Source organism: Zalophus californianus, chromosome 15 (genome assembly GCF_009762305.2).
Source record: "Zalophus californianus isolate mZalCal1 chromosome 15, mZalCal1.pri.v2, whole genome shotgun sequence".
Taxonomy (NCBI): Eukaryota; Metazoa; Chordata; class Mammalia; order Carnivora; family Otariidae; genus Zalophus; species Zalophus californianus.
Genome location: NC_045609.1, coordinates 68,430,199 through 68,457,233, shown reverse-complemented (window position 1 = coordinate 68,457,233; position 27,035 = coordinate 68,430,199). Strand labels below are relative to the sequence as shown.

The 27,035-nt window shown below is 40.5% G+C and overlaps 1 protein-coding gene across 4 annotated transcripts in view; it reads right to left on the bottom strand.

The window, feature by feature from the left end:
* Window positions 1-23,390, bottom strand: part of ADD3 (adducin 3) — a 127,857-nt gene extending 104,467 nt beyond the window's left edge. The window contains exons 1-2 of one of the 4 annotated variants that reach the window (XM_027594044.2): window positions 21,008-21,330; window positions 20,599-20,708 (exon numbers count right to left, since the gene is read on the bottom strand). The gene's annotated coding sequence lies outside the window, so the exon portion shown is untranslated. Of the gene's footprint in view, window positions 1-20,598; window positions 20,709-21,007; window positions 21,331-23,221 lie in introns of those variants that run through there. The other 3 variants (XM_027594035.2, XM_027594028.2, XM_027594059.2) reach the window with 3 other exon arrangements.
* Between the last annotated feature and the right edge of the window lie 3,645 nt (window positions 23,391-27,035).

Here is a 27,035-nt window from a genome sequence, read left to right as displayed (position 1 = left end):
GCCTCCTTCATGAACTGTTTCTCTCAGTGGGATAAACATTTCCCTTCTTTTTGCCCCTCTGCACTTCCTTTAAATTGCTGCCTTAGCATAGCTCTCGAGCTAGTGTTGGAATTAGCTACAGAAGTGCCTATCTCCCCACCCTATCTTTCTTGTCTGGTTCATGTGTTCCCTTAAAATGCTGAAAACATGTTAAACCATCCAAGTAATATGGACCTCTGTTCTCTAGAAGCTTTCATTCTAATAAAAGAATATATGAATACATATATTTCTTCATAATAAAATTAGGGGATAAATTTTATGGTATGTGAATTATATCTTAATTAAAAAACAGAAAAATAAAAGAAAAATAAGAGTAGGAATTGGTACGAAAGTTAAAGATAATCCTTTCATCTACTTCCTCAGAAGGCAACTCTTTGAGAGTAATAACATTTTTAAGAAGTAAATATCATCGTGGGTTGGCTTAAAAAAAAATTATTGGGAATTGAGTTCTCCGTATTTTTAAATTATAGGTATGGAGAAAAAAGCCATCTTTATTGATTTAAGACCCTAATAAACTTATTTATCAACTAGTTTCTGTTCTCTGAGACTCACAGAAATGATCATCTTAGAGCTTTCTTTTGCGTTATCTAGGCCATCTCCATGAAATTAGGTATTTAAAAAAAAATTAAACTCACTTATGACTTGCCAAGGATAGGATCACAAACTACTTCCTGGTTTCTACCTGAATGATCTAAGGATCTTAACTCTGCCACTCTAAGCCAACCAAGCTAAACCAGGTTTAGTGTGTTAAGTCTTGCTTCATCAACTTTTGACTGGGAAAGCAGTTCTATTTTAGAAATAAGGTCCACATAAGTTGTTTTAGTTATTCTTGTGCACATGTGTACACATATACTTTTTTCCTGGTATCTTTTTTAAAAGTTAAGATATAATTCACGTACCATAAAATTCATTCTTTTAACGGTGCAATTCTGTGGTTTTTAGTATATTCACAATGTTGTGTAACCATCAACCCTATCTAGTTCTAGAACTTTTTCATCATCCCACAGGGAAACCCAGTACCAATTAAGCAGTCACTCCCTACTTCCCCTACCCCTCAGGCCCTGGCAACCACTAATCTGCCTTTCAGGATATGCCTATTCTGTGCATTTCATATAAATGGAACTGAGCAGTATGTGACCTTTCATGTTTGGCTTCTTTCATTTAACATAATGTTTTCAAGGTTCATCCGTGTTGCAGAATGTATCAGTATCTCATTCTTTTCTAGGACTGAATGAATTCCATTGCATGGATATACCACATTTATCCATTAATCACTTGATAGACCTCCAGGCTGTTTCCACTTTTAGGTTATTATGAATAATGCTGCTATGAACATTAGCATACAAGTGTTTTGTGTGAATAGTATGTTTTCACTTCTCCCAAATATATACCTAGGAGAATTACTGGGTCATAACAGTAACTATACATTATTATTTTTAACCATTAAACTGTATTAACTTTTTTTTTTTTTTTTAATTTTTTATTGTTATGTTAATCACCATATATTACATCATTAGTTTTTGGTGCAGTGTTCCATGATTCATTGTTTGTTCATAACACCCAGTGCTCCATGCAGAACGTGCCCTCCTCAATACCCATCACCCAGGCTAACCATCCCCCCTACCCCCCTCCCCTCTAGAACCCTCAGTTTGTTTTTCAGAGTCCATCATCTCTCATGGTGTCGTCTCCCCCTCTGACATACTCCCCTTTTCTTCCTCTCCTGTTATCTTCTTCTTTTCTTTTTCTTAAATATGTTGCATTATTTGTTTCAGAAGTACAGATCTGTGATTCAACAGTCTTGCACAAATCACAGCGCTCACCGTAGCACATACCCTCCCAATATCTATCATCCAGCCACCCCATCCCTCCCACCCCCAAACCACTCCAGTAACACTCAGTTTCTTTCCTGAGATTAAGAATTCCTCATATCATGAGGTCATGTGATACATGTCTTTCTCTGATTGACTTATTTCACTCAGCATAACACCCTCCAGTTCCATCCACGTCGTTTGCTATGGCAAGATCTCATTCCTTTTGAATGGCAGCATAATATTCCATTGTGTATATATACCACATCTTCTTTATCCATTCATCTGTCGATGGGGCATCTTGGCTCTTTCCACAGTTTGGCTATGGTGGACATTGCTGCTATAAACATTGGGGTACATGTACCACCTCTCGGGTCCCTACATTGTATCTTTGTGGTAAATACCCAGTAGTGCATTGCTGGATCGAACGGGTAGCTCTAATTTCAACTGTTTGAGGAACCTCCATACTGTTTTCCAGAGGGGTTGCACCAGCTTGCATTCCCACCAACAGTGTAGGAGGGTTCCCCTTTCTCCACATCCCCCGCCAACATCTTGTCGTTCCCTGACTTGTTAATTTTAGCCATTCTGACGGGTGTGAGGTGTATCTCATTGAGGTTTTGATTTGGATTTCCCTGATTGCCAAGCGATGTTGAGCACTTTTTCATGTGCCTGTTGGCCATTTGATGTCTTCTTTGGAGAAATGTCTGTTCATGTCTTCTGCCCATTTCTTGAATGGATTATTTGTTCTTTGAGTGTTGAGTTTGATAAGTTCTTTTAGATTTTGATACTAGCCTTTATCTGATACGTCATTTGCAAATATTTCTCCCATTCTGTCGGTTTGTCTTTTGTTTTGTAGACTGTTTCTTTTGCTGTGCAGAGCTTTTTATCTTGATGAAATCCCAATAGTTCATTTTTGCCCTGGCTTCCCGTGCCTTGGGGCGATGTTTCTAGAAGAAGTTGCTGCGGCTAAGGTCGAAAAGGTTGCTACCCTGTGTTCTCCTTTAGGATTTGGATGGACTCCTGTCTCACTTTTAAGTCTTTCAACCATTTGGAGTCTATTTTTGTGTGTGGTGTAAGGAAATGGTCCAGTTTCATTCTTCTGCATGTGGCTGTCCAATTTTCCCAACACCATTGTTGAAGAGACTGTCTTTTTTGCCATTGGACATTCTTTCCTGCTTTGTCAAAAATAAGTTGACCATAGAGTTGAGGGTCCATTTCTGGGCTCTCAATTCTGTTCCATTGATCTATGTGTCTGTTTTTGGGCCAGTACCATACTGTCTTGATGATGACAGCTTTGTAATAGAGCTGGAAGTCCGGAATTGTGATGCCACCAGCTTTGCTTTTCTTTTTCAGTATTCCTCTGGCTATTCTGGGTCTCTTCTGTTCCATACAAATTTTAGGATTATTTGTTCCATTTCTTTGAAAAAAGTGGATGGTATTTTGATGGGATTGCATTGAATGTGTAGATTGCTCTAGGTAGCATTGACATCTTCACAATGTTGATTCTCCAATCCATGAGCATGGAACGTTTTTTCCATTTCTTTGTGTCTTCTTCAATTTCTTTCCTGAGTATTTATAGTTTTTCTGAGTACAGATCCTTTGCCACTTTGGTTAGATTTATTCCTAGGTATCTAATGGTTTTGGGTGGCAATTGTAAATGGGATCGACCCTTGATTTGTCTCTCTTCCGTCTTGTTGTTGGTGTATAGGAATGCCACTGATTTCTGTGCATTGATTTTATATCCTGCCACTTTATTGAATTCCTGTATGAGTTCTAGCTGTTTTGGGTGGAGTCTTTTGGGTTTTCCACTTACAGTATCATATCATCTACAAAGAGTGAGAGTTTGGCTTCCTCTTTGCCGATTTGGATGCATTTGATTTCTTTTTGTTGTCTGATTGCTGTGGCTAGGACTTCTAATACTATGTTGAATAGCAAGTGGTGAGAGTGGACATCCCTGCCGCGTTCCTGACCTTAGGGGGAAAAGCTCTCAGCCTTTCCCCATTGAGAATGATATTCGCTGTAGGATTTTCGTAGATGGCTTTTATGATATTGAGGTATGTACCCTCTATCCCTATACACTGAAGAGTTTTGATCAAGAAAGCATGTTGTACTTTGTCAAATGCTTTTTCTGCATCTATTGAGAGGATCATATGATTCTTGTTCTTTCTTTTGATAATGTATTGTATCACGTTGATTGATTTGCGGATGTTGAACCAGCCTTGCAGCCCAGGAATAAATCCCACTTGGTCGTGGTGAATAATCCTTTTAATGTACTGTTGGATCCTATTGGCTAGTATTTTGGTGAGAATTTTTGCATCCATGTTCATCAAGGATATTGGTCTGTAAATTCTCTTTTTTGATGGGGTCTTTGTCTGGTTTTGGGATCAAGGTAATGCTGGCCTCATAAAATGAGTTTGGGAAGTTTCCCTTCCATTTCTATTTTTTGGAACAGTTTCAGGAGAATAGTATTAATTCTTCTTGAAATGTCTGATAGAATTCCCCTGGGAAGCCATCTGGCCCTGGGCTTTTGTTTCTTGGGAGATTTTTGATGACTGTTTCAATTTCCGTAGTGGTTATAGGTCTGTTCAGGTTTTCTATTTCTTCCTGGTTCAATTTTGGTAGTTGATACATCTCTAGGAATGCACCCATTTCTTCCAGGTTATCTAATTTGCTGGCATAGAGTTGCTCATAATATGTTCTTATAATTGTTTGTATTTCTTTGGTGTTGCTTGTGATCTCTCCTCTTTCATTCATGATTTTGTTGATTTGGGTCATTTCTCTTTTCTTTTTGATCAGTCTGGCCAGGGGTTTATCAATCTTGTTAATTCTTTCAAAGAACCAGCTCCTAGTTTCGTTGATCTGTTCTACTGTTCTTTTGGTTTCTAGTTCATTGATTTCTGCTCTGATCTTTATGATTTCTCTTCTCCTGCTGGGTTTAGGCTTTCTTTGCTGTTCTTTCTCCAGCTCCTTTAGATGTAGGGTTAGGTTGTGTATTTGAGACCTTTCTTGTTTCTTGAGAAAGGCTTGTATTGCTATATACTTTCCTCTCAGGACTGCCTTTGCTGTATCCCAAAGATTTTGAACAGTTGTGTTTTCATTTTCATTGGTTTCCATGAATTTTTTTAATTCTTCTTTAATTTCTTGGTTGACCCATTCATTCTTTAGTAGGATGCTCTTTAGCCTCCATGTATTTGAGTTCTTTCCGACTTTCCTCTTGTGGTTGAGTTCTAGTTTCAAAGCATTGTGGTCTGAAAATATGCAGGGAATGATCCCAATCTTTTGGTACCGATTGAGACCTGATTTGTGACCTAGGATGTGATCAATTCTGGAGAATGTTCCATGGGCACTAGAGAAGAATGTGTATTCCGTTGCTTTGGGATGGAATGTTCTGAATATGTCTGTGAAGTCCATTTGGTCCAGTGTGTCATTTAACATCTTTATTTCCTTGTTGATCTTTTGCTTAGATGATCTGTCCATTACAGTCAGGGGGTGTTAAAATCCCCCACTATTATTGTATTGTTGTCAATGTGTTTCTTTGCTTTTGTTATTAATTGGCTTATATAATTGGCTGCTCCCATGTTCGGGGCATAGATATTTACAATTGTTAGATCTTCTTGTTGGACAGACCCTTTAAGTAGGATATAGTGTCCTTCCTCATCTCTTATTACAGTCTTTGTTTTAAAATCTAGTTTGTCTGATATAAGGATTGCCACCCCAGCTTTCTTTTGGTGTCCATTAGCATGGTAAATGGTTTTCCACCCCCTCACTTTCAATCTGGGGGTGTCTTTGGGTGTAAAATGAGTCTCTTGCAGACAGCATATTGATGGGTCTTGTTTTTAATCCAATCTGATAGCCTGTGTCTTTTGATTGGGGCATTTAGCCCATTTACATTCAGGGTAACTATTGAAAGGTATGAATTTACTGCCATTGTATTACCTGTAAGGTGACTGTTAACTGTCTGTTGTCTGTGTTCGTTTCTGCTCTTTGCTGCTTTTAGGTTCTCTCTTTGCTTAGAGGACCCCTCTCAATATTTCTTGGAGGGCTGGTTTCGTGTTTGCAAATTCTTTTAGTTTTTGTTTGTTCTGGAAGCTTTTGATCTCTCCTTCTATTTTCAATGATAGCCTAGCTGGATATAGTATTCTTGGCTGCATATTTTTCTCGTTTAGTGCTCTGAAGATATCTTGCCAGTCCTTTCTGGCCTGCCAGGTCTCTGTGGATAGGTCTGTTGCCAATCTAATGTTTCTACCATTGTAGGTTACATATCTCTTCTCCCGAGCTGCTTTCAGGATTTTCTCTTTGTCTCTGAGACTCGTAAGTTTTACTATTAGATGTCGGGGTGTTGACCTATTTTTATTGATTTTGAGAGGGTTCTCTGTGCCTCCTGGATTTTAATGCCTGTTTCCTTCCTCACATTAGGGAAGTTCTCTGCTATAATTTGCTCCAATATACCTTCTGCCCCTCTCTCTCTCTCTTCTTCTTCTGGGATCCCAATTATTCTAATGTTGTTTCGTCTTATCGTATCACTTATCTCTCGAATTCTGCCCTCGTGATCCTGTAGTTGTTTCTCTCTCTTTTTCTCAGCCTCTTTATTTTCTATCATTTGGTCTTCTATATCGCTGATTCTCTCTTCTGCCTCATTTATCCTAGCATTTAGTGCCCCCATTTTTGATTGCACCTCATCATTCCTTTTTGATTTCGATTTGGTTAGATTTTAGTTCTTTTATTTCTCCAGAAAGGGTTTCTCTAATAACTTCCACGCTTTTTTCAAGCCCAGCTAGTATCTTTAAAGTCATGATTCTGAACTCTAGGTCCGACATCGTACTAATGTCCGTATTGAGTAGGTCCCTGGCTGACGGTACTACCTCTTGTTCTTTTTGCTGAGGTGATTTCTTTCGTCTTGTCATTTTGTCCAGAGGAGAATAGATGAATGAGAGAACAAAAGGCTAACAGGTTTACTACGTCCCCAGCAAAATACTGTATACAAATCAGAAAAGACCTGAAACCAGGGGAAAAGAAAGGGAAAGAAAGAAAAAAGAAAGAGAAAAAGAAAAAAAAAAGAAAAAAAATAAAAACAAAAACAAAACAATTCAAAAAAGGCAGAATATGATCAAATATGATCAGGCTAGTGCATAGATCAGTGCCACACACTAGATTTTGGGCGTATTTTGGTCTGTTAGAAAAAAGTGCCTCCTAAAATTTTAAAGGAAGAAAGACATATATGTACAAAATAAGGGTTGATACAATGAAGGGATGGAAGATGACTGTAAAGATGAAAATTATAAAAGATTTTATAAAAGGACTTGGTAAGATAAGTTGTTTGAAAAAAGAAAGAAGATTTAAGGAAAAAAAAAAAAAAAAAAAAAAAGGAAAAAGGGAGAGAATGTGATCAGGCAGGAGACTAGAACAAAGCCATACACTAGTGATTTAGGGTATATTTTGATCTGTTAGAAGAAACTGTACCTCAAAATTTTAAAGAGAGAACAACTTATATATATATGCCAAAAACAAGGATAACTACTATGAAGGGATAAAATATGACTCTAAAAATGAAAAAAAAAAATTTTTTTTTTTTTTTAAAAAAAGGGATTTATAAGATGTTGGTTGAAAAAGGGAAAAAGAAAAATAAAAAAAAGTCAACAAAAATTAACTTTGATGAAATAATGAATCATGGTAAAAAAAAAAAAAAAAAAAAAAAGAACCATGAATCTATGTGCAGTATTCCCCTAGCGCTGGAGTTCTCCTATTCTCCTTGATCGATCAACTTGGTCTTGGCTTGCTGGCTGTTTGTGTTGATCTTCTGGGGGAGGGGCCTGTTGCTGTGGTTTCCAAATGTCTTTGCCGGAGGCGGAATTGCCCCGCCCTTGTCGGTCCGGGCTAAGGAAGCTGCTCCAGTTTGCTCTCAGGAGCTTCTGTTCCCTGCAAGCCCTCGGCACAGCTTTAGAGGACCAGGGCGAAAATGGCGGCCTCCCAGTCTCCGCCCGGAGGAGCCGAGAACTCAGGGCCCCACTCCTCAGTGCGCCCCCAGAGAAAAGCAGTCACTCCCGTGTCCCCGGTCTCCGGCCGCTCTCCATGCTCACCCGGCCTGTGATCGAGCGTTGCTATCTCTGCACCCGACCCCGCTCGGAGTCTCCAAATCCAGCAGATCCCTGCAGTGCGTTCCCGCACCGCTCCTCCCCGGGAAGGAAGGGGAGCCTCCCCGATCGTGCTGCTTGTTGGGTCCTTGCTGGGGAGCCGTGCCCCGACTGGGCCGCAGATCACAGTTTATGCAACCCCCGAGCTGAGAGCCCGTGACTCTGCTCCGTATCTGCAGCCGGCTTCCCCGCCCCGACACCTGGGGAGCTCTGCCGCACTCAGGCACCCCCGGTCCTCTCTGTGACCCCCAAGGGTCCTGAGACCGACACAGACCCGGGAGATTCCTCCCCCCGCTTAGCCACTGCAGAGCGACGTCCCTCCGCCGACCAACTTTTAAAAGGTCCGATTTTGTGCTCCGCGGCTCTAGCACTTGCCAGAAGCGGCCGGCGGAGGCCCCTCCCCCCGCCGTTTTATCCTCCCGAATATCGCCTCGGATTCCTTCTCCGCACGTCTACCTTCCAGTAAGTGGGCTGCTTCTCTGTTCAGAGAGTTGTTGCTACTCTCCTGTTCGATCTCCTGTTGAGTTCGTAGGTGTTCAGAATGGTTTGATCCCTATTCAGCTGAATTCCTGAGACCAGACAAAATCTAGGTCTCCTACTCCTCCGCCATCTTGCTCCGCCCCCCAAACTGTATTAACTTTTTGAGGAACAGCCAAACTATTCTATTTTACATTCACACACACATTTCCAAGGGCAGTAACAACAGTTTCACATTTTGATTAAAAGCAAATTGTGCTATGCCTAGAAAAAAGAATTCCTTTGGGACTAAGTGTCTTTAGAAGTTCAAGTAAATTCAAGGTTTTACATGAGAGATTAAATCCCTTCAAAGCATGAAGATGTATAGCAAGACATGAAGCCCTTACTATAGCAAAGTTTATTCTAGTTGTCAAAGGGATTAAGTATGCAAATATTTAAAAGTGAGAGAGGAAAATAATGACAACTCTCAAGTTTACATAGTGGGCAATTACTGTACTTACACTCACAGCAACTTCCTACTCAGTATGTCCAAGTGGATGTCTGACAGACATTTCAGACTTAATAGGTCTCAAGTGGAACTCCTATACTCTTTGCTCCCCAAACTTGTTCCTCCTGCAAACTTTTGCCTAGACACCAAACCTTGGTCTCAAGTTTGATGCACATATACCACACATCCCAAATGGCAAATCCTGTTGTCTCTATCATCCAAATACATCCAGGATCCAATCACACCTAACCACCTCTACCAGATACATCATCTCTCACCAAGATTATTGCACCACTATGGCCGAGTGTCAAAACATAACCAAAATAATCCTTTGAAAACCTATGGCAGATCATGTCCCACTTCTTCAAAGTCATACAATGGCTCCCCAACACCCATCACTCATTCTGTGTCATTCATGCCAGACACTCTTGGGCCTCAGGGATTTTTCCCTCTGCCTGCCATGGATCACGCCATGAAGAAGGTAAGAATGTATGCGATACAAGGGAATCACATACATTCTTACCTTCTTCAAGTCTTTGCTCACATATCATCTTCTCATTAAGGGCTTCACCTAGCCACTGTATTTAAACTTGCCATACACCCAAATACTTCCTTTATTTTCATTTCCAGCTCTGTATCTCTCCAGAACATTTACACCAATACAACACACGCTTTACTTGTTTGTTTCTATTTACCTACAAGAATATAAACGCCATTAGGGCAGGACAGTTCTTCTGTTTTCTTACTGAATTCCCATAATTTAGAACATGGGCTGGAATATATTAAGCATTCAATAAGTATTTGCTAAATGAATGAACAAATAAAATGAAACAAAGTTGGTCAGAAAAGAAGAGCTAAACAGAAGTCAGAAATATTTATAAGGCACATACTAAATATAGTAAAAATGGAATGGTAATGGAAAAACATCATTTTTTGAAAAATATGCCATTATGTTTCCAGTTTGCTTTAGGAAAAATTGCTATCCTTATTTATTTCATTGTTCTCGAAAAGGATCTACCCATTGTCCATTGCCAAGGGCCCTTAGCTTCTCTTCAACTAAAACTCTGGGGGTCCTGGGGTAATGTCCTTTTCTCAACTGCCACATATACATAGAGCCAAGGACTTTCATAATCTTGGTCTTCAATTAGACCTGTTCTCAGGATCTTCACACAGTACAGTCATAGGTTTCTTGGCCACTTTCCAAGTTAAACCACTAACTGGGGAGTTTACCTTCCTTGGAAGTAAAATCACAGAATCTTTAAACTGAAATGGATTTTAAGATGATCTGGGATCGAGCCCCGCATCGGGCTCCCTGCTCAGCTGGGATTTCTATATATTAGAAAACTAAGATGAGAAAGAAATAAGTGACTTGCTCAAAATATCTTGAATAGTTACACTAAGTATTTTTCAGAAAGTGATAAGCATTACAAAAATCGAAGAATTCAGACACTTGGAACAAATCCTCTAAATTCCAAAACCAGACATTAACAAAAATTAAGTACAAATGATATTTCATAAGATCAACAAGTCTATCTATACATTAGATTTAAAAGATATAACAGAGTCATCAACAGAATTATACTCTGGTATTTGGCAAAGAAGATGATGGACAAATTCAGGTTTTTAAAAAAGGCACCCCTATTCCCAAAAGGAGGCTTTTCTTGTTGAGTGTTGGGAATGATGAGAATTTCTAGTCTTCTTCCAAGTTCCAAACTTTCCTAAACATTACTTCAAAGTAACAGTATTAGGATGTTTCATGTGGGGTTCATAAGGAGTGTTATTGAAATCTACATGACAGGGTACCTGGGTGGCTCAGTCAGTTAAGCAACCAACTCTTGGTTTCAGTTCCAGCCTTGATCTCAAAGTTTTGAGTTCGGGCCCACACTGGGCTCCATGCCTAAAAAAAAAAAAAAAAACAAACTACATGCCCTTCACCACCACCCTCTCGTTCCCATTCCCGCAATACTCTAATATACCTTCTAGGGAGGTGTGTCCTTGGCACTATTACTCATAAGAGTATACTTAGCCTTCAAGTGCCTTACAGTGAGAAGAAACTGTGAACCACGATTATAAACTATCTCCCATCAGGCTAAAGAAAAAAAAGTTATTTTCATGGACAGTAATGTCTTGCCAAAAACTCTTTCCATAGCCTGCACCTAGTGAAATCCTATCCTGCCTTTCAAGGCCCACCCCTTGTCCTCTTTGCTTGAGATTTTTTCTGACCACTCCATCTGTGGGGCTTCTTTCTTGATGAGATGACCTATACCACAGCCTTTGTTATCTATACCTGCCATTCAGCATTCATCACACACTGGCAAGGAGTATCTTTTGTGTTGTCATCTTAGTCGTTGCTGACTTTTTCTGTTTGACTGGAATGTAGAGTCAGAATCCAAGGAGTTATGTAATTGATATTCCTAAAGGGGTTTTCTGGAAGGCAAAACATAATTCTCTTACATATGAAAGGGAAGAGTCAGAGGTCCTTCAAGAGTGATTGGTTTATAACACAAAGCACTCTGAACTGCAATTTTAGAAGCTTTTGGTTACACCAAAACAATGACTTCCAACCTGCTGAAGTAATAAAGATACCTTTTAAGGTCAAAATAGGTTTCAAAAGCTGAAAGCACTCTCAATAGTAGGTATTAAGTATCATTTAATTCAGAGGATATATGCATTCAAAACTAATTAGTACATATATGAGAGGTATAGTACTCATTTGGTCCTCAGAGCACACTTGGTGTGCACAACAAATTGAAGTTCCCCCAAGACCTCAGATTGGCACACGGTTGAATTTTATTGTGCTGTGGATATGGGATATTATTGCCATACTAAGAAGTACTACTACCTAAAAATATTTAGGAGCAGGCAAAATATAGAAAGGCAACTAACACATCCCTATTACCCCAACTGCAACCCCTCCAGAACCCCAGCATAAAACCCTTCTGTAACTCAACCCCTCCTCCCATGAAGTAGCATATTTTAAGCAACATGAAACAATTCGCTGTTTCAATTACAAATTTTCTTGTGATTTTTTATTTTTTAAAGATTTTATTTATTAAATTTATTTATTTTATTTATTTATTACACACAGAGAGAGAGAGAGAGAAGAGCAGGGGAAGCAGCAGAGGGAGAGGGAGAAACAGGCTCTCCACAGAGCAGAGAGCCTGATGCAGGACTCGATCCCATGACCCTGAGATCATGACCTGAGCTGAAGGCAGACGCTTAACCGACTGAGCCAGCCAGCTGCCCCTCTTGTGGTTTTAAACAAATAATATAGCAAAAGGAACAAAGAAATGAATTATTTTAGACAAAACCAAATGGCAAATATTTGAAGGTCTATCTCATATATACTTCCTGATCCTACTGAAATTTCAATCCTATTTACCCATTTCATCACCTTTTTAAAAAACAAACGGGGTGCCTGGGTGGCTCAGTCGGTTAAGCGTCTGCCTTTGGCTCAGGTCATGATCCAGGGTCCTAGGATCGAGCCCCACATCGGGCTCCCTGCTCAGCTGGGAGTCTGCTTCTCCCTCTCCCTTCTCCTGCTGGTGCTCACTTGCTCTCTCTCTCTCCCCCACCCCCTCAAATAAAATCTTTTAAAAAAACAAAGAACTACCAGTATTTTCCAGCAGAGGCATAAATACTATTCTACTCTTGGTTCAAGTCTTTTGTGCAGTCACCAACAAGAATGAGCTTAAATAAATGAGCAGTATAGCACCCCATTTAAAGGAGTTAGCCTTGGGCTCAAACCTTGGCTCTGCCACTTATCAACTGTACATTCTTAGTTACTTAACTAAATTCCAGATAATTTAGGTAAAGTGCTTAATAGGATCCTTGGCAGGTTTTAAGGGCTGAGAAAAATGGTTACTGATTAATTATATCTGATATTTAACAACAAAGATAGTATCATAATTTCAAAGCTTCCTTTCAATTCCTAATGTCAAAGTTCCTTCTTGTCTGGCTTCGACAGGCCTATTCCAGGTATTGTAAACTTCCACTGACCTACATCTGATTCTGTGACCTCCAGTTCTACCCATGACTACTACCATTGGCAGTCTCTGGAAGTTAGGAAACTCTTGACAAAACAGGAGGCCACTTGAGTAAAGCAGATCAACAACAAAACCCACTTTGAAACAGTGAAATCACTCAAGCAAGAATAACTGCCTTAGAAAGGGAGACAAAGTAAAAGGGCAAGAGAAAAAAAAATACTCAAATACTCTTAAAACCCTTACCTCTAGTTAAATAAATGATTTGTCTGATTTTAGAGCCAAATTTTAATTTTTTTTAAAGATTTTATTTATTTGAGAGAGAGTGTACGAGAGGGGATAGGGTCAGAGGGAGAAGCAGACTCCACACTGAGCAGGGAACCAGATGTGGGACTCGATCCTGGGACTCCAGGACCATGACCTGAGCCAAAGGTAGTAGCTTAACCGACTGAGCCACCCAGGCGCCCTAGGGACAAATTTTTTTAAACAACGTCATTGTAGTCTACAGAAGCCATCGATACCAGAACCACTAATGAAACATGCATTAAAATAATTTTCTTTACCACTTTTGATTTAATAATGATTTCACCATTGCTAGATTATTTAATATAAAGTCTCAACAACTTCTTGAAATTTCTCCTTTCCCATGCAATCCAAAAAGTGGTGAATTAGTTCTTTATCATGTGTTTAGGCCTCCTGTGGAAAGTGTAATTAAAATTAAGCAAGCAACAATTCTACTTGGTACTAAAATCTTGTCAAATTCTTCAGTGAAGTGAGGTCTGGTTTCTTCAGTAGCCAGCTGAGAGTTCTGTAAGAAAAACGTGGGGCTGCTCAACTTGATGCTGGCCATTCAGTAGATGGCACTCTTCCCTTTGAGCCCAAATTAAACAAGCTCCAAAAAGCACGTTCCGTGACAGTCAGGTGGGATACAAAACAGGGTTTCTCTCTTCAAAGCACTTTAACTGATAGTCACAATCCCTCCAGAAATGTATCCATCAAAAGCTGATGGTCCAACCAGACACTTTTAAAGAGCCCAGCAAAATTCAGATTATAAAAACATCAAACAATATAAAATCACCTGAGTGATTATCAAGTAATCAGCTTTTCAGAGCCTTCACTATGTCAAGCAGATACACTGTTCTTATTCAGGTATAAAACGTTCCTTTCCAATTCATTCTGCTCTAGACAGTCTTTCAGTGGCTAGTGACCAAATCATTGTCTATCTAGTATTTCATTAGAATATTTAATGATAATAGTTTAGAGAACTAGGATTTTTTTGTCATCATCAACATTCACTAAGACAAAAGATGTGTTTCTTTCATATTACTTTCAACATTTTTCGGTTAAAAATAATTTTTGATACCCACTTAAAAAGAAACATCCTAACACAAAATTACTGTAGATTTAGTTTTGCAAAAAAGTGCTTAAATATGGGTTTCTGATTCATTAACAATATGTATTTTAATTTTAATGCATAATGGCTCCCAGCTATTACATGATAAGGTTTCTCACACTTCTGTTTCAGAGATCTTTTTTTAAAATTTAAAAAACAGTTGTGGAGAGCGATGGAAGGAAATTCCTTTTAGTGAACTTTCTAGCTAAAAGGCCAAACTTTTCAGCAATCAGATAGGAATCACCTTGAAAATTCCACCTTTCTCTAGAAGAGATAAAACAGTTCTGGTGATAAAAGTCATAGGAGGAAGGCAAGGTGGAAAGAACATGGTTTTAAAGTTAAAAAAAAAAAGTTGGGAGTGGGGACAAGGAATAAAACCAATATATCAACTTCACTGCCAATCTCTTTCCCCTTTCCACTATCTGTGCCGCTCGTCCTATGCGCTTAAGCTCATTCACAACTCCACTTGAGCTGTGACCATCACCATTCCCCAACTTCTTCCTTAGACGTTAAGAAAGCCTGCCCTTAGAATCTTTTCATGTACTAGTAAGACAAATGAGATGAGAAATGACACTGCAGCTAACAGTTGCTGGCTCTAATTTCTGAAGGATTAAAAACAGAGCGTTCTTAAGGAGTCCCTGGGAAGGACTTGATCCCCAAATATGCGTCTTCAGACATATCAAGAAAGCCTAATTATCTTCTCCATGAGGATACGGAGTAAACCCAATTTTTTTTTTTTTTTTTTTTTTGGTATGGCATTTAGTCATTCCAGCAGATCAAAAGATGACAGGATGAGAATATTGTATGGAAAAAGGAAATGCTGTCCTTGCACAGGATAACTGAGCCATTGTGGAAGAACGTCACAGAAACACCGCTGATAGTGACAAATTAAAGTCATACACCAAGTCCCAAGATACTGAAAAATTCAGCACTTCTCCAACCTGATTGCTTTCTACATTGTTGGAATTCCAGCTCCCCCAGCAGGCAACCAACAACAGCCTGGGAGCGGAATTAAACAGTCTCCTGAACTCATACCTGCAGGGTCCTTTCCTCTTCCAAAGAGGTAAGGGGATGGGGGAGTAAAAAAAAATTACAAGAATAAATTTAAAGGAGTATGATAGGTAGTAAAAAGAATAAAGTGACAATTTCATGTATGCCACTTGGAGTTAGATTTCCATCTTGCTTAATCAATTGCTTGCCTTAATGTCTACTTGCCTTGGGAACATTAAAATTAAAAGTTTTATTAATATATACAGTGTACCTCTTGAGACACTGGTTTTAAGAACATTATGTCATTTGCCCTTAGGCTTCCAAAAAGTGTTTTAACCCCTGGCTGGCTAGTTGTGAGAAATTTTTATCCTATGGAAATCATTATGTCTGTGTACTGCAGAAAAAGTGAGTTTCATCACCCAGGTTCAAACTGTAGTCTTGTTTGAGGAAGTAGCAATCTTAAATGCTAGTTAATGTACTGCCTATACACCAATATCCTGAGGCCCAGTTTTGGACAATTTGAAACAAAGAGGTTTCAAAGTTCATCTTATACCAGCGAGGTCTTACCATTTCCAATTAAGCTTTAACGCCAACTTTTTTTTTTTTTAAAGATTTTATTATTTATTTGACAGAGAGAGACACAGCCAGAGAGGGAACACAAGCAAGGGGAGTGGGAGAGGGAGAGGGAGAAGCAGGCTTCCCGCCGAGCAGGGAGCCCGATGCGGGGCTCGATCTCAGGACCCTGGGATCATGACCCGAGCTGAAGGCAGACGCTTAACGGCTGAGCCACCCAGGCGCCCCATCGCCAACTTTTAAAAACAAATAAATGTAAGGTACATGGTGGCAAGGCAGATCAGTCTGACATCAGATTAAAGTTCAATTTAGATCTAGACTCATGATAAAGCTGTAACTGTACATCAAAGCCTATACAATAACAGTTCAGCTTTGGCATAGTTAGAAAGCAGTCTATACTATCTTCCTAACAAGGAAATTTATAAGAACAATAAGCCTTTAAATATAAAAGATGGGTTTCATTCATTTTATACCTTTCAGTGATCATGGTACTATTTTTTGGGTTATACTAGATAACACTGAAAGCCACATTCAATCTTTAAGGTTTCTAGGATACTCCTCATTAAATTGCTCCTTCAGTGTAGTAATACCCTAGAAACCTGAAAGAGATTATTAATGCAGCTTTTCAAAGATATCCAACAAAAATTAGTTTAAGGAAACAAGAGACTCTGATTCTCATTATTTGTACTATCAGCTAAGGTTCTACAGTGAGTTAAACAGTACCATCTTAACATTCAAATACGCGTTCAACTGTGCAATTAACTTAATTTTGAATTGCATTTTGAAGCTTGTCCAAATATAAAAGATCAACATTATTAAAATGCACATGAAATAGTGCCCACAAACCTTTTCTTCTGCAACAATTAAAATTAACATAATTTTCAGTTAAAATTGTTCAATGCATACTGTTGATACTCTATTTATTGCATGAATGCCAGGTGAATAATTTTTAACTTTACATGAAAGGAAGAGTATCCCCCAAGTAGGATTATTACATACATGTGTGTTCATAACCAGCTACTGCTAGAAGGAAAAAATTAAATTCATCTAGTTATTATATAAATGGGATATATAAGAGTTAACAGACATGTTTTCTTTCAAGCCTCAATGAAAGACTTCTAACCAGTATGATATAAAGGATTCTGAATATATACAACCCATTACAGTAAAAATCTGAGATTGTCCTGGCTCTTGGCCAAGAGAGCTTAGTCACTTGCAGAACCCGAAAGACCTCATAACAATCTCATCTATAAAATATACTGGAATGGACCCCAAGATCAAATGATAAACCATTAACACAAAAGACATGAAAGTATCAGGGCACTCATTTTGAACCTCAATGACCTAACACAGTCTACAACTCCTTAATGAATTTTTTTTTTTAAAGATTTTATTTATTTATTTGACAGAGAGAGAGACAGCGAGAGCAGGAACACAAGCAGGGGGAGTGGGAGAGGGAGAAGCAGGCTTCCTGCGGAGCAAGGAGCCCGATGTGGGACTCGATCCCAGGACCCTGAGATCATGACCTGAGCCGAAGGCAGACGCTTAACGACTGAGCCACCCACGCGCCCCTTAATGAATTTTAAATAAGGTGTCCATGTTTAAAAAAGAATAGCACTCTGATTAGACATTTAAATTTTTTTCTATTCAAATTCTACATATTTAGCATTTCCAAAGGATTTGGAAACAGCACTGAATATTAATTCTAGCCAAAAAATTTAGTATTTATGTGAGAAACAGATTAGTAACCTGTGTCTTCAATACAGCTTGGGCTTTCTTAGTTCAACACATGCCTGTTTTTAAACATTTTTTCCTAACATTATATTTCACTAAACTGTCAACAAAAGGACGTTTCAGTTCTCTACAATAATTCTAAACATTACTGAAACGAGCTCCTAATTTACGTTATAATTTATTTGCTTGACCTATCAACTACACTGGTGAAGCAGCAACACACAATTCCATCCAAGAGGAATGTGAGTGACAAAGTATAAGCCATAGTTATATCTTAAGGCTAATTTTCGGAGGCAACTCAGACGGAATTTAGAACAAATTTAAGTGACAATCCATCTTAGATTGATATGATGTTGATAATCAGAAAATCAGCCTGATTTAGTGCAAAACCAGAATCTCTCCAAGGAAAACTAGTGCCTGCTGGGCCTCGTGAGTCCCAGCACATCTGGCAATCTTTAAAAAAAAAAAACAAAACCTTTAATATCTTTAGTAATTAAAAAGATAACATACTCTAGCCCAAATACAGTATCCTAGCTAAACTTAATCAAAAGAGAATCCTCTTCCAAAGTCCAAAAGGTGACTCTACTTAATGCAGATTAATCACCACCCTTCATATTTAAACAGTCTGTTGGTGGTATTAATACAGGAGGGTGTGGCTAAACAAGACCAAGGCATACCTGTAGTTTTGGGAATACTTCAAAGACCTTTCACTGATTTGTAACTACTACTGCAAGTATAATAGCAGGGCCTACTAGTTACATGGGCTCACTCTAGAGTCAGACTCTGGGTTCAGAACCAGCCTGTGGCACCTAGAGCCTATACTCCTTGGGCAAAAACCTAGGTGTCTGTTTAGTCGTTGGCGTGTCATGAGGAATAAGTAAATTAAATCATATAAAACTCTGTCTGGCACAGAGGTAGAGGAAATAAATACTGGTTATTACAAATATTTGTTTAGTCTTCACTTGCTATGTAGTGTGATATAACCACCTTCTGAAAAGACTCATTTTATATACTAGTGATGAAAAAGTCATGAAACACTTACTGAGTACCAGACCATATTGTAAACACTTTACATAAAACAACTCAGTTAATATTATGACATTATCATTCCCGAACATTATACAAACTCAATTTGTTCAGATATGGGTTTCTATGCTTTTATAGGATTTCCTCCCTCAATAGAAATGCTTCTTATACCCTGAGGACATGTGTAAGTGCTGCCCAGTACTGCTAACCAACTGCTTTGCCACAGAACAGATTAAACAGCTAAACAACCTGTACAGGCTTAGGTGTAACAAAAACAGACATATTACACCTACTTCAGGAAGCCTCACAACTGCAGAAGTTGAGCCCCACCTTGAGTCCAGATTTAAGGATTGTGTGTAGGAGCTGATGCTATGTCGTCTTAGTCTCAAAAGACATTCTGGTTTTACAAGACCAAATCCACACTTTAAACATCACTGAGTGGAACACACATTCTTCCCAGTATAGCATTATTGAAAAAAGGGGTTAGAAATAGAAAAGTGTACAGTTTTTTCACTTTTAGAATGTAAAACATTTTTGAAAACACAATTCTTCTATCATGCAAAATAAATATTTCCCAGGTGTCTTATGATCACCTGTCATGTCAAATGTTTACCAACAAACCTCCTGTTATCATACATGTAAAAATCTACATTGAATGCCCCATAACCAATTATCTCTTAATTTACATTTAAATTGAGATAAATTATGTTTAACATTCAAAATTGATAGGCCACTTTTTTTGTTCTTTAAAAACAACTATTACCAACATGCCAGCACCTGAGGTCAACTTTTAAGAGTGAACTCTTTGGATGGGGCGCCTGGGTGGCTTAGTCGGTTAATCGTCTGCCTTCAGCTCAGGTCATGATCCCAGAATGCTGGGATCGAGTCCCGCATCAGGCTCCCAGTTCAGTGGCGAGTCTGCTTCTTCCTCTCTCCCTCTCCCACTGCCTCCCCCATCCCCCACTTATGCTCGCTCTCTCACTTGCTTTCTCTCAAATAAATAAAATCTTTAAAAAAAGAGAGAACTCTTTAAAAAGATGAAGAATTAAATGTAGCAAAAGCGGCCATATTTTTCTGGCCCTCCCTCTGCAAAATTAATCTGCTCAATTTAAGCAAAGGAAAACGAGTTAGAGGGCAATTACAGTGCAATCAAGATTTGGATACAAAAAACTTTACACATATGCTCCAAAAGTAACGCTATAAATGAGTTGGTACCATACCTTAATTACACAAATTTTTTAATAGTGAAGCTCTTAACGACGGGTTACCCAGCACTTATTTTATTCTCTTTAACAACACTCTAGAATTCTTCTGAAGCCCAAATTAGGAATATACTAAGCATGATGTAGAGGCACTTCATTCCAAGAAAAGCAACCATTTCATACTGCTAAATGTGAAATATTGTATAATTTAACAAACATGCACACACGTTTATGTAGCTGGTTCCAACCCCCAGAATCTTACCAACTCCTTCACCACACTTGCATATAATCCCGACTCAAAACCTCCTGGTTGAGTTAAATTCCATTTCTCTCCTTACCACTATACTGGTCAATTGCAACAGCACACGTGCCAAAGAAATTAGTGGTTTTACTACGCTCCCATTTTGAGCGGGCACCTACTTGCAATTAAATCTCTGCAACAAAAAAGTTCACCTGAGGCCATTCTTGCCAATTTAATAGAGGCCTAGCTTATTCTACCTGTCTCTGTGGTCTTGCCTCAGCTATAATAGCATACCTCCAAAGAGGCTGGACGTGCCCCAAACACCAGCAAAGTGGACCCGCTGCCAACTCGGCTTGTCACCCCAGGCAGGAAGCACAACCTTAACGTGTAAGCGTTTGTAGGGGTGTGTGCGCGCGCTAGGAGGATGGGGACGCGGATTACAGGAACGCTTTCAACTAGTAACAGAACTTTTTTAAACGAGGAAAACAAAACAAACCAACATTCTTTCCCTTACCTCCACCTTTTCCAAGTGCGGCAACCTCGGGGGCACACCTTCAGAGCTTAAGGTCCCCAGGTCACCAACGCTTCAACTAGCTCTCGATTTTCAGAACTCCCTACGGTACTCTCGAGGGAAACCAGAGGACGCCCAAGAGTCGGGCCCACCCCGCGGCGCCCAGAGGCCCTCCCTCCCCCGCACGTCCACTCCCCTCGGACTAGCCCAGGGCTCCCATTCCGGCCCCCCGGGAAGAGAGAGGTTCACCTGAGGCCGCAGGGACAGCCAATAGGAAGTCCCCTCGGCCCCGGCGCTCCCCGCCCCCGCGCGACCCCCTGGAAGGGTCCCGCCGTGCAGCCCGCGCGGGCGCCAGCCATCCCCGCTGGGAGGAGGGGCCCAACGACGGCGCCTTCTCTCCCCTCAGGATTACCTCGCAGCTCGCCTCCCGCAGCGGGCTTTGTGCTTCCCCTCCTCCTTCTCCGAGGCCGCCGAAGCTGCAGCGGCTGCTCGATCCGCCGCGGCCGCCTCTTAAGCGCCGCACGGCTCCACAGGGGAGGACACAGGGGGAGGGGGGCGTGAGGAGGGAGGGACCTGGGCGCCGAGCCCTCTATAGCAGGAAGCGGCGACACCTGGGTCGCGATGCCTCTAGCTCTCGCTCACTGCTTTTAAAGAAAATAATTTAAACCCCCTTCCTTCCCCTCCCGCCCCTCGCCCTGGCGACCGTTACCAGCGGGCGGCTCGCGCTCTGGCGGGACTGGCCGAGCGCCCCCGGAGCGTCCTCTGGCGCCGCCCCCTAAGCCCCGCCCTTAGGCCCCCAAGCGCCTCTGGCTCCGCCCCTAGAGGCCGGCCCCTCGCAGCCCCCGAACGCCCCCTGGTCCCGCCCTTTGCCCCCCCATCTCGAGCGACCTGACCCCGCCCCTCGGAATCACAGGACGTTCTGAGCCCCGCCTCTTCAAGGCCCTGCCTCTTCAAAGCCCCGCCCCTCGCGGCCCCTCGCGCCCCTCGCGAGCCTTGGCTCCACCCGCTGAGGCCCTCTCCCCGCCCGCGAGCACCACATCTGTGTAGCCGCGACCGCAGGGACCTACCGGCCGGCCGGGCCTCTGGGAGGGCCTGGCGCTCGGCAGCTCCCTGGCACCTCCTCAGCGTCCTCCTCCCGCTATGCAGTTCCGATCCGTGGCGTCCCCTGAGGGTCGGAGGGGGAAATAACCCCGACGGAAACCCGACTACCAGGGGGAGGAGGAGGAATCCGCAGAAATGTCGCCCGCCCTAACCTGAGCGAGCCTTCCCCGTCCCGAGGCTGAGCCGCAGCTTTCAGTCAACCTCTGCCGCCTGCTCTGGCAGCTGGGTCTTCAGGGGGAGGCCACGGCTAAGGTTCAATCTCCGCACGGCCCCCATAGGAGGGGCCTAGATTTTCTTCTCAGCATACTTGCCTATTGGGCGCTTCCTCCCCCTACTCACCTCCACAGAGGGGCAGGGCAGGGGCTCTTTCAATCCTGCTCCACTTAGACCGGTGGAGGGTCTTCACCCCTACTTTGGCCCCTGGCCTTGTAACCTTATGAGAGATGGCTTCTTGGAGGGGAAAAGTCGAGGGAGACCGCGCCAGCTTTCAAAATGAATTTGGGGCTGGGTAAACTTTGCAACGTGCAATAGCAGGGATGTGGATCTATCCACAGGTGACACTGGGGCCCCCCCATCCCCCGTCGCCCAGACACATTTCTCACCCCAACCTGTTCTTGAAACAGACCTCCCAGCAATGCACACCTTTCTCAGCCACCCACGAATTGCACATCCCTCCTGCACACGTGTCCTCCACAGGCACGAATCCACTCGCAAGCACACCCCTCCAAGCGCCATTCTGGTTATTCATGGTCCCTTGAGTCAACCCCACCCTACCAAACAGAACAAACTTCATTCCCCACCCTTGTCTCCCTTCGTTTCCAAGGCACTGGCGACAGTCCACTTCATTTCCTTCCTCCTCTGCAGACTCTTCTCTTCCCCCTCAAATACTTCATGCCATCCCCCTCATCTTCATCCCCTCCCTCTTCCCTAAAAATGTGCTAATTAAAATGTAGTTTCCTCTTCCCACATATGAAGTGTGGAAAATGAATCTTGTGTTGGCACAAACTGTGATTCATTTATCCTCCTTTTCTCTCTCCACTGGACTAAGGCTGTAGAAATTTCAGTCTACCACCATCTCCCATCTGCTCAAAATCTAACCATGCCTTATGATTTTTAAATACCCCTAAAGGATCAAGGGAAGGCTTCCTGGCTTTGAGGAGAAAATATTTAGAAAATGCTCAGCCTGTCATTTTATTTGGTGTTTAAAAATATCTGCAGTATTTGAGAGAGATATTGGGAGTGGCTGGATTTTTTTTTGCATTTATAAAGCAAAAAATGAAAAGCTTTTGCATGCATCAAGGTTAGCCTTTCTATGAATAGCAAAAAAAAAAAAAGTATGTTAAGAGCACTTATCAGACAATAGTCTCCACTATATAGAGCATTTGCCAGTCACAAATCTAAACAACCCCCCCCAAAGGAAGACAAATTAACATAATCCATTTTAAGCATGTCTGATGAGCAATCTTTTCCATGATCATTCCCTTTCCCACAGTTTCTGGACAAAATGGATAAAAGATCGGCTTACCCGAAGAAGATGCAAGGCTTGCTTGTGTCCAGGGTAGTAGACGTGGTGTGTGTCTTCTGTAGGTGTGGGTTCTGCAGTGAACCACTGCAGCCTCAGACCCGTGGCGGCGGCGGCGGCGGCGGCGGCGGCTGCAGCAGCCGCAGCAGCTTCTCCCAATGCTGAGTAGTAAAGTGTGTGACTTAGTAGAGACTCCCCAGTTACCATTAGGCGCTTGCTTATAAAAAAAAAAAAAGGAGGCGGAATCTTTCTTAAAGGAATGGGCTTTGTTTCTCCTCTCTACTATTGCTTCATAAGAAGCAGAAGCGGGGACTTTTGGGGACTGAGTAAAGCAGTACAGCTGTGGGAGGTCAAGGTTAAAATTAACTGGATGATCGAGGGACTGATTTAGTGTGAATCAATGAAATGCTGGAAGCTCACTAGTTTTAAAAATATTTTAAAGAGCCCTGCTAACTTCAAACATTGGGGTCCATGGCAAAAACAAACCGGTGTGCCTGGAAATCAGTTAGTATTTTGTGCTAATATGTAATTTCCAATCACTGCACTAAAATGATAACCAAATAAAAGGAGGTTATTAGCATTTAATACAAGAATTCGAAAAGAATAACAAAGCTCATTCATGTGACAGGGAGCAATGAAGTCAAGCCTTCTAACCCTTATAAGCATACCTGGAATTTCAGTGGATGTTGGTATTAGAAAATATATTATTGACAGATTTCAGTGTGTATTCATGTTTTAAAAATCACTTTGTTATTTATAGAAAAACAAAAAATATCTAAGATAATTCTAAACATAATAGCAGAGCGCTATTCTATTTCAGTGGCAATTCAAAAATCAGCAAAATTAAGAAAATAAGTAGATTAACTTACTTTAAGTACATGTGAATCTACTATTTAGACTATTGAAGTGTAATGTGCCCATACAGGAGAAACTTGATATTCTGCATTATAACTTTAAATTTTATTCAATAATTAATAATCCTTGGTTTAAACAGTGAATGAACAGCTGTGATTATTTTCTTCATAGGTAAATGTAGAGTTGTGGCCTCAAAATATGAATAGAGAAAAATATAGAAAATGTTTTGCAATTGATTTTCTTTGCAGGGCCTTTGTTAACTACAGGTGTGATATTGAGCTAATATGTAACCTTATTTGGTCTTTAGTTCCCTGTTTTGTAAAATAATGATGTTGGGTTGAAATTTTCCTTTAACATTCCAAAATAGTATGATTTTATGATATTTATTTGCTTATATTTTTGTTAATGCAAGTATGTCTCATTCTAGATTACTTTTCATGAAAACTTGGATTAAAAATAAATCTTTATTTTAAATGTATAACCAGAGTTTGTTATTTACTGCCGTTTGGGGAATTATTTTGCAGATCAAATAATCATTTTTATAAATGAATAAACTTAATTTTATCTGACTTAAGATTTTACAGGTAACTATGACCAGTTTTCCTGAAGCAGGACCCTACTATATTGCTAAGAGTATCGACTTAGTGGAGTACATAATATTTAATAATAATGAAAGCATTTGCATTTAAAAACTGAGCATTGCTGGATGGTAGAGTTGGAACAAAGTTTAGAGCTCACTGACTCCAATCCTGTGATTTTATAAATGGAAAGGATGGAAACCCAGAGAAGCAAAATGGGGACAGAGTTAAGGACAGAACTGGGTTTTACTCTGACTCTCCACTCTTCATACACACACACAAGGCAAATAAACAACACGTATGAACATACATACAGTTTCATATACCCACACTGGGAGCTGAGCAGGACCTATCACAACAAAAAACGATAGTTTCACTCAGTGACACTATTTTTGTACCCGTAGTATAAACTAAAGAATATCAAATAAGTACTTAACAGTGTGTGCAAACATTAGTACAAATTTTGCCTTTGGGTTTACACTAGAAAATGAAGACATTTTTCCAGGAAAATGTTGTGGGTTTTTTTGTTGTTGTTTTGGTTTTTTTTAAGTGACTTCCAAGGAAACACTCATTGACAAACTCTTGCTTATATTCCACCCAAATGACAGGGACTTCAACTCTGTTGGTTGTTTCCTTGGGCCCATTGGTGCTCTGTTCCCTTTTGTCTACATCCTTAAATATGCCTGCCAAGAGGAAAAGTTTAAGAGCCAGGCAAGGAAAGTATCATAGACTTTAATTCTGGCCTTCAGAGATGCTTTTTGGAAGTTACTTTTTGTGCTATTAGATAGTAACATTTTCCCTTTGATACTGATCTGGTGTTCCTGGTAAAGAACCTGGCACTGACCTGAGCCCCCTCTCCCTAGTTTCAAGGGGGCATTACAGTTAAAGTCTGTGTTACATTAGATGACATAGCAAACTTGGTGTTTTGTGTATCTGGCAGGACAATTTATCACCTTAATTTAAAAAAAGCACGCTTCCTACAGGGAGAGAATCAAAGGAAATTAGTTGCCCAATTTCTTCATCTGGTTTTGTTTATCTTGCTTTTCTGTAAGGAAGGCATTTCATTTACCAGGTGGTAATAGACAATGAATAAAATGGCAATTACCTGTATAATTCAACCCCTCCCAATTAAATGCATTTCTTTGTATCTTCCTAAAAGTGCTGAGTACAGTCTCTTATATAAAGGCACTTAATAGATACTTTAAAAAAATGAATACACGAATTAATGAATGAATAGCCCCCAAAATATCCAGAAACTGATTACAAAGTGTTTTTGTTTGTTTGCAATTTGCTTTGTCTAAAACAACTGACTCTATTCTCTACCTCCCTTTTCTAACACAGTCATGATCTAAGAGAAACAATCTTCTTTCTGTAGAGCTCTTTAGGCATGCCTGATTTGTATTCTCCAATTATATTGTAGCCACAAATCTCCACATGAACTCTGGGTAGATCCAGCAGTAGCCGAGACACTTTCTGCCAAGAAAACACAGGCTTAAGTTTCAAAATTCCAGTGCTGTAGTTCTGGTTGTGACACCAACTGGTTATGTGACCTCAAACAAGTTTCTTGACATGCTTGTGCCTCAGTTTAGCCATCTTTCAGGCGGTGGATTATAATACCTGCTGTACCTACTTCATAGGGTGGTTGTGAAGTTCAAATGAAATAATAAATGGAAAAGTGCTTTGAAGTTTTCAAAGGACTATGTAAATATAAGGTATTATTATAGGCAGATGTATTTAAAAGCAATTATCTAGTTCAAGGGACTTTACCCTAAACAACTTGTTTTACTACTTATTGTTTCAGAAAGCAAATAGGTTCATCTCTGTGTGTGTGTGTGTGTGTGTGTGTGTGTGTGTGTGTGTTCACAATGCTCATATGCACCCTGCTGCTTCCAATTTAACAACTTCTCAGCTTTGAGGCTTTTTTTCCTGGACTGGGGAATACGCATATGCAGTTGAACATGAAGAGCTAAGAATTTATATATCTTTCCCCATCCCTTTGCCAAAACTTACCTTTTTGAAAAAGTTCTCAGGCAGAAAAGTAAACTCAGTGATGCACAACAGCCTTGTCATACTACGTACTGTCCTGTACTTAATTGGTAGGGCTAGATGAGCCATTCATTTGAAACTTCGCCATGCTATATACATTTTGATCCCCTTTTATGCCATGCCTGTCTGGAAAGTACTTGGGGAACAGAGTAGGGAGGACTGACATGAAACTCATGCTAATGAGTTCTTCATTCCCTGAGGAGACATAATCAGGATGATACTCAAAGATTCATCAACATATTTTATTAGTACTATGTGACCTATATGGTTTCTTTTAAGGAAATTATTTCAACTAAATACCTGACAGATCCTTGTAAAACTGTTTAAGTGATCAGGCC